At 46.5% G+C, this 13,180-nt stretch overlaps 1 protein-coding gene across 9 annotated transcripts in view; it reads left to right on the top strand.

Annotated features, from left to right (window-relative positions):
- Positions 1-2,995: 2,995 nt before the first annotated feature.
- PPP6R2 (protein phosphatase 6 regulatory subunit 2) overlaps positions 2,996-13,180 on the top strand; it is a 117,701-nt gene continuing 107,516 nt past the window's right edge. For 3 of the 9 annotated variants that reach the window (XM_075141127.1, XM_075141123.1, XM_075141103.1), the window contains exons 1-2: positions 3,033-3,165; positions 9,183-9,260. The gene's annotated coding sequence lies outside the window, so the exon portion shown is untranslated. Of the gene's footprint in view, positions 3,166-9,182; positions 9,261-13,180 lie in introns of all 9 variants that reach the window. The other 6 variants (XM_075141137.1, XR_012672255.1, XM_075141156.1 and 3 more) reach the window with 6 other exon arrangements.

Raw genomic sequence — 13,180 nt, 5'->3', positions numbered from 1 at the left:
GTGTTCACCAGCCTTGTAGTCCAAAGACTGGAAGTTTGCATACAGGACAAAGATGCAATTACGTACGCTAATACCTGGGGTGCAAGCCCGACGAAAGCAGGGCTAACCGCCCCGGGACTGGACGTGGTGTTGGTCTGGAGCCGCGGCTTTAGGTACAGGTCTGCAGCAGCGCAGGTAATGAAATCACAGTGGCAGGCTCTCCTCCGCGGGAGCAGCGGGGTGAATTCTTACTGCGCCCTTCGAGTGCCTGTTTGGCCGCCTGTGAGAATGAGTTCTATACGTTTTGTGTTTACACAGTTTGGATTGTTTCTAAATCGTCTGTATCCATTATTGTTAGCATCAACAACATGCTAAATGACATACAAATTGGCACGACGACAACTTTTCTATCTTGGAGAGCTTGCTGCTGAGCTGCTATTCCACAAGACTTTTTGATACAGCACAAAGGCAGGCAGACTCAGTGCTTAATCTCTCTCCAGGACAGGGAGAACTGAGGTCACTGGCCAGAATAGCGGCTCCGTCCCAGTGCTTGAGTTACTGTTAATTTAAGCAGAGCTGGCACTGTTGTACCTTGCTCCTTCTTTCTGTTCATTCTCTGTAACTTTTGAAATGATTGGTGGGGAAACCAGGCTGATAGAAAACACCATGTAAACAGCAAAGCTGTTTGTTATTCACAGGCATAAGGATTTAGAAGTAAATTCACGTTTTTGTAACCTGGTGAGATCACCGTACTAGGTTAGTACAAAATGGTAAAAATCCTTAGGCATTTTACTACAAAACTGTGAATGAGGCAGTCCTTTTCTGAATGTATTTTTGCTCTATTGGAAACTAAATAATCATAAGATCATTCAAGATGCATGTTTTTAAGTACACATGGGACTGAATATGGACAATATGAATTTCAATAAACAATTGCCCTGGCAATGCTAAAAGTGTTGGAGGAAGGACACTAAATGATCGGCTTCTTCCTGTTTAGGAAAGCTGAAACATCGGTGAGAGGACAATAACATGATAATATTTTTCATTACTTACATCCTGGTGTGGATTTTAACAACAGCAAAGTATGTGAAACCTAAAATTACTGAATTTTCGTATGTGCACAAGTAGGCAAACAGATTTTATCTGTTTGAACAGGCAAGAGATCATACCTGTATTCAACATTTGCGTGTCAGCACGAGTAGCCACAGGAGAGACCGACGATTTGTTCGCAGTGGTATATAGCTGCCCTTGTAAAACAACCAGGGTCTCAGACCCGCGGGTTATTTTCCCGACTTAAGCAGCTCTCCCTGTTCTTGTACCTGCCTGCGTCCCGGCCGGGGAGAGGTGCGCTGGCAGCCCCAGCCCGTGCTCGCTGCCAAGCCCAGATAGTTCAGCTGTATTTTAGCGCGTTTCGTAGAGCTGGAGGAGAAAAGAAGGAAGCTGATCCAAGACTGGTACTCTAGAAATCAGAAGAGAAGGCAGGGTCTAGAGCCCCAGCCCTCCCGCGCTACGTGGGGAAATGAACACGCGCTGGGGATGGCTGGAGGACTTGGGAATTCGCTTGGATAGCCGTCGTCGTGTCCCCGGAAGCCACAATATGCCACAAAAAATGCTTTGTAATCTCATTACCCTCCAATAGACAAAATAGAGAAATGAAACTTCTGAGATTGCACTATTTTTTTCCCTTGTTATGGCCAACAAAGTGTTAATTACCATACTGTGTACCATTAAAAGTCTTGGAGCCCTTGTCTTCAAGCCCTTACAGTGAAAAAACAAGCATAAACTAGAAATTTTGCCCATTTAGTTATGGGCGAAATTCTTGGTGGCATTTCTGTGGCAAAAACCCCAAACCCTATTGTGTAAACAGGGCAGTATAAAACTCTTTTTTTTTTTTTTTTCCCCGCATGCCTTGCTGGCAAAATCCACATTTTCCCTTGTTATCGTCTCCATCCAGTGGGCATGTTTGCCACCATGGCTGTTCCAGCAGGCGCTTCCAGGGCAGATCTGTCCGTAGGTTCTGAAACAGACACAAACGTGTTAAATTTTAACCACGTGTATTAATATTTGCAGGGTCAAGGCCTGCACAAGAGTAGCGAAGAAGACAAGACGTGGTGGTAAATCTAATGGCAGGAATTCACTTTGGAATGAAGAGAAGAATTGGATCCATTCCTGTTGGGTTCCTGTATGATGTCGGCACTTAAAAGCAGTTTATTCACGGATCTGGGCAAGGCAACACCGAAATCTACTCAACCCAGCACGCAAGCATGACTAAGAGATCTCCTTCTCCCCAGCACTGTTTTCTTCTGTCTTTTGGGTCACCCTTTTTCCTTCTTCTCCTCTTTTTCCCTCCCTTCTCCTCCGCACTGACCCCCACCTCGCAGGACACGGTGGACCGTGTCACCCCAGCGTTAATCCCGCCCGCCCCACGACAGTGCCCGTCTCCGGCGCCTCCCCGCTCCTCCCGGGACGTCGTTCCCAGTGACCCCGCCGGTGCTGGGTGGGGAGCAAGGGGCCTCCCCCCTCCCGCCGCTGCTGCCTCCCGTTACTCGAAGGTAGCGGCCACAGAAGGGCTCCCGCTGTCCCCACGTCCCCCCCGGCCGCGGGGTCCCGCCCTCCTCCCGGCCCGGGCCTGTGTCGCCCGAGGCCGTGCGCCACCACCGGGGGCCTGCCCGCCCATCCCCGAGAGCCACCCCGGGGGCCGCAGCTCGCCCACCCCGGGGGCCCGGGGCCTGTCCCCGAGCCGCAGAGCGCCGTCCCGGGCTGTGACCCGTCCCCGGGCCCGGGGCCGCCCCACCGGGCCCCGGCCCCGGCCCCTTCCCGCCGCGGCGACGCCCCCGGCCCCGGGCGCTGCCCCGCCCACCCCGCCTCGCCACGCCCCGCGCCCCCGGCCCAGGTGCCGCCCCCGGTGCGCGGCCCCGCCCGCCCCGCCCCGCCCCGCCCCCGCCCCCGCGCGGCCCCGCCCTCCCGCCCCCCCGCGCGGCGCTGGGCAGCAGCGGGGCCGCCGCCATTTTGGAGGCAGCCGGAGCGCCCGCAGCTCGCCGCCTCGCCGCCCGCTGTCAGCGCAGCCCCGGCCGCGGCGCCCCGCCTCGGACGCGGCCCATGCCCGCCGGGCCGCCGGCCCTCGCAGCCAGGCAGCGCGCCAGCGGCCTCGCCGCGGGGCGGAGGGCAGGCCCGGACCCCCAGCAGGTGAGACCCGCGGCCGGGCCCGCCGCCCGCGCCGCCGCCGAGCTGTCACCGCCGCCCGCCCGCCCGCCGCCACCTGCCGCCGCGCCGGGGCCGGGGTTGGCGGGGCCGCGGGCTGCGCCCGGCCGCGGGCCGCTTCCGCCTTCCTGCGCCGGGGCCGGGGCGCTGGGCCCGGCGGGCCGCGGAGGCGGTGCGCGGCCTGCCGCCCCGCCAGCCCCGCCAGCCCCGCCAGCCCCGCCAGCCCGCCGCCTCCTTTTCCCCGCCGCCGCCTCTGCTTCGGCCTCCTCCGCCGCAACGACACCCCCTTCCCGCCCCCCAGACGCCGGGAGGAATTGGTCACCGGTCCCGTAGCGCTGCCTGGGCTGCAGGGCCGCGTCCAGCTGCCCCTGGTTTGCTTTTCACTGTGTTTTTGGGTTTTTAAATAGCCCGAAGCCCCGCTGGTGCTGGCCGCGCCGCCCCTCTGGCAGCCCTCATCGCAGAGGTCGGGTTTTGAGTCCTTGCTCTCGGCCCTGCTGGCGTCCCACCGTCTCGTTCCATGCGATATCTGGGTTAAATCGGACTTTCTGCGCGTGTAAGAGAGATCAGAGTTTGCTTTTTCTTTTTTTTTTTTTTTTTTGGGGCGGGGGGGTGACCTGGTGGGGTGGGTAATGGGAACGCGGGGATCCAGGTTTTCGTGACTGACGCCTCGCCGGTGGTTCATTGCTGAAGCTGTCGGGAGAGGTGGTGTTGGCAAGGTCAGAGGCGGGGGTCGGCCTCCCGGGGACCCGCTGGCTTCGGGTGTGCAGGGCCCAGAGCCTGAGCGAGGGCCCCGCCGGCTTCGCATGTGCAGTGTGTGAAAATAAATGTCACTGTGCTGGTGTTATTAACGTACAGAAACTGGGGTAGGAGTTGTAGCCACAAATGGAATCACGACAACACGTAATCTTGCAGAAAGATGACTTCTTGGTGAGTCTGACGAGGGCTCCCCTCTGAATTTGAAGGCCTTGTTTTGCACTAGTTTAAAAAAAAAAAAGTAAACTAGGAAGTGAAAAAGAGAAACTGAGAGAACGCGGAGGGACCTGAGGTATTTTTCATGTCTTGATCTCCCACTTAAAAATTAGTATTTTAAAAACTGGAGCTTGTGTTCATGATGTACTTCATTTTCTCTCTTGAAAAACAAAGGAGAAAGTTGTGATTCCAGTCCTGTCCAGAGCTACACATGTCTGAAGCCAAGCATGTAATCACTTACTAGCAGATTTTTGTTATAAAGCACCATTTTGAGAATGATGGGAGAATAAACATTTATGATTTCTCTTATTACTCTGATGCTTAAAAGCAAACAGTCTGCCAAAATACTTCAGTGGTAAAAAAATCTGGTGGATGTGGTAGTATAGCAATTTCCATAGCAACCGATGGTGATATCATGGTAAGCAAAGTTAAATTTTGGAATGTGCAATAGGAACACATAATGATCTGCACTGGTTTGAGTGATACCAATAAACACTTGCCCAGGAGATGACTGAGGATTGGATAAGAACAAAATGGTTTGAAATTGAAGGCTTGCTTTGTTTTTCGTGTATTCGATATGCAGACAATTCTGGTGACTTTTGTACTTTCTTTGTATTGCATTGCAAATCCAGGGACCTAGGACAAGGTCCTGTCTAGAAATCGTGGAAAATTTGTGGCGCTGCAGCAGCTTTCTGGGAAGAGCTCGGTCTGTAGCAGAAATGGTATCAGACAGGTGGTGCAGAAAATGGCATTGAGGTTTTGGAGGTTCCTGCAAACCTCAGACTGTGAGAGAGCGACTGCTGTCGAGCATTTGTTCTGGGGATGGCAGGGAGCACTGAAGCATCCTCCTTCGGAACCTGGTATTTGATGAAGTCTTGGTTGCGTTGTAGGAGGGACAGATTGAATTTCTAAGTTCATAGTTCAGAAATTGGAGACTGTGAAAAATGAATAACGAAGAGAAAACTATCTTCAAGAGCTTATGTTTTGGGTGTTTTTTCCTAGTAAGCAAGCATCCTCGGTCTGTGGGCTTAAATTATTTTTAGAAAACTCCAGGCTGCTGTCGCGAGCGGCGTAGCCTGTTCTGCAGTGCTTCCCTGTGGGGGAAGGCTAAAGCCCTTGCAGCCCCCCTTCTGCAGAGGGGTGCCAGTGGAGCTGTCACGGGCTCCCCCCACCCCTGGCTCACCGTTTGCTGGTTGGGCTGGCAGTCAGATGGAGTGAATTAAATTCTCGCTGTCGCCAGATAGTGCAATCCTGAGCTAGAAGGAGGAATCGTTTAGTTACACTTCCCCTCCTCTTTGGTAGGGAGATATCCCAGGCGTAGCTGATCGTGGTTTCCCATGCTCTGTGGAAGGAACACTTCATTTGTGTTCTCCCCTGAGTTTTTTTGGCTATCAGCTAAGGTGTCAAAGGGAAACCAAAACTGTTTTCTTCCCTGAGATGCAGCAGGGCATTAGTGGCATAGGAGAATTTCAGCAAAGAAAGGTGTAATGTTTGAGGAGAGCTCGGGGTGGGGGGAATAAGATGAGCTTTCGTACTCTCTGTTTCTGATAATAAGGTGTGTAGAAGTAAGTGTAAAAGCTGTAGATTATATGTTAGGGAAAATGACTTCACATACATAATCAAGTAGTATGTTTTCTTAACACAGTGGCTTGGAGTCTGAAGTGTTAGTGCCTGAAGGGCAATAGCTAGAACAGTGTAATAAGCTCAGCCATAAAAATGGGCGAACTGGAATGCCAAGAAATAGAAGAGTATCTTGTTATAGTAAATGTTTCTGAAACAATAGTAGAATGACAAGAATAACTGGGAAACTTGGGTGTAAATGACACAGGAAAAGCCGATGAGGTCAGTGAGTTGAGAGCAAAGCAGGAGCTGAGTGGTTGGCAGAACTTTTGAGAACTTTATAGGGAAGAATATTTGTGGGAGGTCTTGTTGCTTTGCTAGATGTAAAATTATTGAAAAACTAATTGAGGAGAGCAGAGTTAATAGACTGTATTAATGAATGATGTCGGCTCTCCATCTGAGCAGTCAAATATGGAGCCACAGTTCAGAGCAGCAGTCTTTTACTCTTAGCCCTATTTATAGGGTAACACAGTTCTGTTCTTAATTATGTTTTATGGGCTGGGGAATCGGTTTGACTGTTTGTTACCTCCTTTTCACGGAAAATCTACAGATGTCAGTGGGTTTATATAAGGATCAGGGAAAGAATGTGGCCTCTGTGTGACCAATAGTAGCAACAAAGGAACTTAAGTGTCTTCTTTGATTCAGTATTATTAGAAGCAAAAGTATGTTGTCTTTTCTGTCCGCTGCTGTGTTTCTAGGGTGCTTGTTTCTTTAATTGCGCTTTTCTCTTTCCCTTTCTGTGTCTATATTCCTCCCACCATCCTCCCCTCCCCCCGTGATGGACTTCTCTGCTCCTTGTTTTGATCTGCTAGAACAGTCAGCAGTGCAGTAACCAATATTGACATTATTATTACATGCCTTGGCTATTTTTACCTGCCTGTTAACTCTGGTATGGGGGGAAACTCGGGCAAATAAATATTAGTTATCTCGGAAAATGAAGCTTTCACAGCCAAGGTTAAAAATCTCAGACTAAAAAACCTCGTATTTTTGTGGAGTTTGAATGCCACACACATCGCATGCATGGTGTTCGGATCAGGTCTGCAAATGGGAAGTTGGACATCACTGGCTGAATTAACAGTGACTTTCTATCTCTTTGCTTATTAATGCCATTTAGTCCTAGATAAAGCTGAGACAGTGCAAGTAGTTACAATAATAAATGGCTACATAGCAATGCCTAAAGCCTAACTAAAACTGTCATCCTTGGCAAGGGTCGCTTCAAACTAAACGCCATGTGGCACCGAGCTTTGGAAAGGGGGTTGTCAGCAAAATTAGGATGAGCCAGCTTAGGAGAACGTAATGTCAAAAGGAGGAAGTTAAAATCATTAGCCTGGGCATGGAAGCTCTGCAGCTGTTGAGCTGTGACTGCTGACTGTTACTGGTTTTCCCTCTCGGTTTCTCTTTCTTTGTGTCTACCTGTTGTCTCGTTCTGTGCACGAATGGTAGGCTCTCTGGGGCAGTGGCCCTGCCTTCGGCGTGCGCGGTGCCTGGTACGGGGGCAGCTCGTCCCTGGAGTGGTGCCTCTGGATGTCACTGCATTGCAAATACCGAATTTCTTACCGTTGTGTCAATGTCATGTGCTTAAGGACACAATCTTATCTGGACAGAAGGGGAAACCGGAAGGCGTGAGAAAATAACATTATGGTTAAATGGCAAAGTTCAAGAAGTTGAGCCAAACAGGCAGAGCTTGGAACTATTTCCTTACCTAGGCAAAACAAGAAACTTTCACCAGCCTTTGTTTTGGTAGGTGGCACGGTAGGCAATCTACGTGGTTTGCAAAGAAAACTTTCCAAACATATTGATTGCTTAAATTCAAGGCTTGTGTTCAGTTGGCAAATGTCTCTGCTGTTCTCTCCAGTATGCCTATGCTAGTTGTCTTTTTTTTTAAATTTTATTTCAGTTCTGCAGTTTGCTGCTATTCAGAGCATTGTGGCCTGCAGTGACACTGATAACTATTAAGTCACTTTGATTCTGATTTTGTTTGGCAGAATTAGGAGCAATAGCAGCAAAGCAGAGGCTGGCACTGCTTACTGGGCGAAAGACAAAAAAATGCGAAGACTACAGTAGTGGAGATGGTCTTTCTTGCTGCAGCCTACAGGAAGGAAGAAGGAAATAGAACACAAAATATCTCAGTTTCAGTTTTGTCTTTGATTTTTCTATTGTAGGCCTAAGTATGTCAGCTGAGAAAATGCATGATGGGTATGCCTTGATATTTTGTGATAAGCGACTTAGATTCTCTTAGCAATTTCTTCCTTTCTTTTCATTCCTCATAGTCTTGCAAAACCTACGGATTGTTTCAGCTTCTTACTTTCATGTGCAGCAGGGTGGGATGAGAAAGGTTGTGTTTCTTTTTCTGTGTTTACTTTTCATTTTCTTCCTTCAGAAGATCCTCTGGTATGCCATTTAATATAATTCTTTTCTGTTAAGATGGATTTCTTCCTTTTTTAGAAGGATAATTGAGACTATAAGCTAACAGGTTGAAAGCTGTATCCCATCTCCCTGAGCCAGAGGACCAAGGGCGCAGTTCCACAGGGACATCGATGGGCCCGAGTCCAGGTTGCCATGTGTTGGCATTAATATTTGTGTGGTACGCCACCTCAGAGAGCCGAGCGGGCCGGACGCTAACCCTGCTTGGAGGGAGCAGTTTTCAGCTGGATCAGCTCCCTCAACCAGCTGGATGTGTAGTTGCATAAACAGCGCTGACACAAGGGAGGAACGTGTGACCCAGGAAGGAGAAGAGTAAAGAGAGCAGGTCTCTCGCCGTCTGCATTTAAATAGGGTGTGGTGCAATCTTACTAATCTACGCTTGCAGCGCAACATCTTCCTGGTTTGTCCCTCTGCGTTGGTGATGGTCCTGTACTTAGAGGGAGCCAGGCTGTCAGAAGACTTCCCTTCCCCCGCCACCCGTTCATTTTCTGCTGGTTTATTTTATTTAACAGGCATGGTAGGAACAGATGAGCACTGCTGCTGGAACGTTTGCCGGACAGTTTAAACTGTGAAGGGATTGGGAATAGTGGGGCTGCAGCAGTGTTAACAAAAGCCATGATTCCGTGTTAGATTAAATCAAACTAAGTGATTCTATTCACTAATCTAGTGAATAGAATATCCAGGTCATCCTCAGAGTCCCAGGACCTCAGCTCCTGAGCCAAAGTACCCGATTAATGATCAACAGATGCTCAATCAGCACTCTATTTTACAAATTGGAAAATAGTAAATGATGGATTTCAACTTAGTTCTATTATCCTTTTTTTTTTTGATAAGGAAGATTGTTTTTCTTAGTGCTCAGTTGTTTTTTACTACTTATGCGTTCTCCCAGTCCTTTACTGTCCATAGTATAGCCTAAATTTTCTTTTATCTTTTTTATTTTCTTCCATGACTTTCTAAGCCTTTTCTTTCCCCTTAACATTGTGTTTCAGAATCTGCCTTCACTTTCAAGGGGCTGGAGACCTCTCACCGAAGTTCACATATCTATGATGTAAATGCCTACATCTGAGGTAATCATTTAGGATTCCTTTTTTAGTCAATGGAGAGAAAGAGATGCTTATTTTCTTTTGATGCAGAAGTCTAAAATAGAGATGAGTTTTGCTGTAGAAGTGCTCATTTCTCTCCTACTGCAAAGGGAGTCTGGGTGACTAATTCAGATTAGTCATCCATAGTATAAATATCTACACGTTAGGTGAGACAGATCCTATTGCAGAAGACTCAACTTGCTAGGTAAAGATTCTGATGGGGACCTCCTCATCTCAATGAGGTTGCCTTCTCGCCCTTGATGGATTGTAAGGTGAATGAGACTTTGGGTATGTTTCGCAATGTGCTATGCCCTTAGCTCTGCTTGATGAATCTTCTTCCTCTTTCGTAGCTGACTGATAAGTTTGAGGTTGAAAGCAGTGTCTATAAATGATTCAGGATCAGACAGTTATCTATTTAAGACCAATACCATAAAACAAACAAGTTTTTGTCATATACATGACCAGCACAGTTGGTTTTCCACATTCTGTTTGAGACGTACAGATGCTAACCAGAGGAGTAGCTGTATGTTGTGATTGTCTGCCTAGTTTGGGTCGTAAATAAGCAGTAAGCTCCATGGTGCAGAAGAGAGGATTGCTTCATGTTTCTTCAGTACTTAGCATGAAGAGGACCCTAAGCTGAAAAGAACTATCACTGTTTTAGTAAATGTATATATTGAGTTTTTTCCTTGTACTTTCTCTAAAGACTATTTAATTATGACCAGTCCTAGAGACTGCTACATGTGTCTGAGTCTTGTGAAGACTCAAGGATGAAGTAGCAGAGTAGTTTACAAAAATATGAAGGGGCTTGAGGATGCCAAATTTTGCAGAAAGGCACGTAATGTTTTAGGGATGCAGTGCCAGGAATAAATGCATATTCGATTTCATTGATGTTAGACTGTACCCACTGTTTCCTCTTACAAAATAGGCAGCTAATTTCATTACTTCTGTTTTTCCTGTTACTTTTGTCATCTTTGTTCTTAGCTAACTGTAGTCCCTATAAAATAACTGTTATAAGGAGTTAGTGTTAATACGTGCAGTGCTTCCAGTATGGCAGCTTTCATGCAGTGTGTCCATCACCTCCCCAGTCCTGTTTTTCCCCTCCATTTTAAATAGCAGCGCTGCTAAAGAATGTTGTGTCTTGCAGAAAAAAACCTCACCGCTTTGACTTCATTTTTCATGAGTGAAATTTTTTACTCAATTGAAGCGAGCTTGTAAGTGCTGTTTTTTAAAATACCTGGAAGAAAATGTTGGAATGAAGAGGTACAGTTCCCAAGAACAAAACTATTTGATTATTTTTAGTCTTAGAAGAGAACAGCAAGTGAAAATATTTAGTGTATACTTGGGGTTTGGATAGATGCTTGAGTTTTTACAAGGAACTGTGAAGTGAAACTGAATCACCTAGTAGTCACAGTAGACATTTGCCATGTGAGGAAAATATTGTTGCATAATCACAGTTTGTTGTTAGAGCTGGTGGACTGTGTCCAGGTCATAAATATATTATTTTGGGAAAAGCAGAAACTTTACCAAATCACTAACAACGAAACAGCAGACCTAGTGTTTGGAGAAACAGGAGGATCTCAAAGGCTCTTGATAAAAAGAAACAGTCTTCTGCTGACCTACGTGTTTAAGTTTTAATAGATGAAAGGCAATTCTTGCTGGAAGGAAATCACTACAATTTATGTATATTGGTTGGTTTAAACTCCGGCTGCCTAATGGGGAAGAGATGGGGGAAGACCAGGCAGTGTTGATGGAAGGTCTGTGAAGATTCATCTCAGTATGTGAAGTAATAAGCCAAAATAACATTGAAAGTATAATTATTGGAATGGATGCTGTGCCTGAAAATGACAAAATGTTATGTGTGTTAGTGTTAGAGACAATTTTGAGGTATGTGATTACAGAAAATAGCAGGGCAGAGAAGATAAAAACCATACTGGGTAATCTGCTATATTTAAAAAAAGCAAGGGGAAGTCTGATACGTGTGGAATTCTAAATGTATTTCTCGTTCACGATTTTTGGCATGTATATAACTTGTCAAGCTTGTTGTCAGGGTTGTTGATTAGGCCAAGAATTAATGTGGGTATTTTACCTGTTAAATAAGAGGAGAAAACATTTGCTTATGCGTAATGCTGAACACCACCTTAATAGGCTGGGAAGTATACCGGTGGAATTGAGAGAAGACCCTCCTTCTGCATTTTCTCTTATTCTTCAGCACATTATGCTCCTGTAGTCCCTTGTCGGTTTTTCTGTACCTAATTCTGAGACAGCGGATGCTGCCTGCTTTCAGGGACTGAATGCCACAAGCTCTTTCTCTGTAACGATATTGCTTACTTGAAACCTGGATGCTTCCCTTTCCCTTACCACTTCTTTGTTCTTACTTGGACTGTTACGTGCAGCAGTGGAGGAAAATTTAGCTCAGGCTCCTGAGGTTGTGTCTGTACCTTGTGGCTGAATGCGATGCAGAGAGGTCTGTGGACGAGCTGTAGAGCTGGAAGGAGCCCCGTTACATCACCTCCAGCTCAGTGCGGGGCTGATGGGCCTTCTCTGTTGTCGAAACTTGAGCTGGTGTCTCCGTACAGCATTGTCCTGCGCATGTAAATGTACAGGCTTGCTGAATTGGGAGGGGCATCTCTTAATATGGTGCTTTATTATGCTATTCAGATATAGAAGCAACAAGAAGGTTATTTAAAATGTCACTATAGTATTTTCCAGCTGAGAAAAAAACCCACACCTTACCTCCAGAATATGTAGAAAGCAAAAGGAACTCTCATCTTTAGAAGGGATTGATAGTCTTCTGTATTCTTCATAGTTTGAGAAGTCGGGTTTTAAATTAACTGGAAGAGGTTTCACTGAAGCCCAGTTGCTTGTGAGGCCCATCGAGGTGCTGGGTGCTCTTACGAAAGTTACGGTGGCAAGCGCTCTCGGCACTGGAGAGAACGCTTGTCTGCAGCAGCGGGGCGAACGTTTCTGTTGCTTATAGTGTGCTTCGCTTGAAACTGAATTTCCGACTTGGGAACTGTTATTCAAATAGACTTTGAGTGTTATATGCAAATTAATACCTGACGATGACTCCTTGTAACTGAATATTTAGTTGCAACAGCAAGCAAGCTTGAATACAAGGTTTTATGATAGTCGGAGATAATCGCTTAGATGATACTCTGTTCCTGCAGCTATCGTAATTTGCATTCTCTGAGGTATTTGTAGGGACCGAAAGTACTTACTGATGATCTTTTGTGCAAGGTTGATGTTAATTTATTTTCCCAAAGTTTATACAATCCCTAGAATTCTTTATTAAACTTGGATAAATAAATGTCATCCTTCTCAGTCATTTGAAATCTTCACCTTTTCTGTTACAGATTCTGTGCTTTTTAGTGTTTTTGGTTATGATGAAGGCTATTTAGTTACAATGTGAACAACTTCTTAGAATTTGTGCTCCAAGCCATAGTTTGACATGCATTTAAGCTGGCACTACTGCTGAAAAGCTGTCCCCTTCTTGCCGCTCATACCCGTTCTTCGTCACTCCTCTACCCTCCCTCCTTGTTGGCACAAGCATTTGTGCAGCTGCATTGTGAAGCAGTTTGAGGGAGTGATCCAGCTGAAATTTTTTTCTGCTAATGCTGCATGGAAAAGGAAAACAGTTTTTTTTTTCAGGAGTGCAGGTTTAAATAAATGGCAAACTATGGCCTAACATCATCAGCACATAATTCTGGTTTGTGATTTCAAAAGCAACCTGAGCTTTAATGTTTATTTGTCCAGGTAAAGCCCGTTGAACTCCAAAGGGTGGGTCTGAGATTTCCAAATGATTGTTTTCCTTTCAAGATGTTTTATGAGGAATGAAGCTTAGCCCATAAATATCGTTTAAGTGGTGCCATGCAGGGAAAACAGGCTGGTGGTCCATTGTTACGTAT

The sequence above is a fragment of the Calonectris borealis genome, chromosome 1 (genome assembly GCF_964195595.1).
Source record: "Calonectris borealis chromosome 1, bCalBor7.hap1.2, whole genome shotgun sequence".
NCBI lineage: Eukaryota > Metazoa > Chordata > Aves > Procellariiformes > Procellariidae > Calonectris > Calonectris borealis.
Note: the sequence above shows the minus strand (reverse complement) of the source record. Positions and strands in the feature narration are given on the sequence as shown.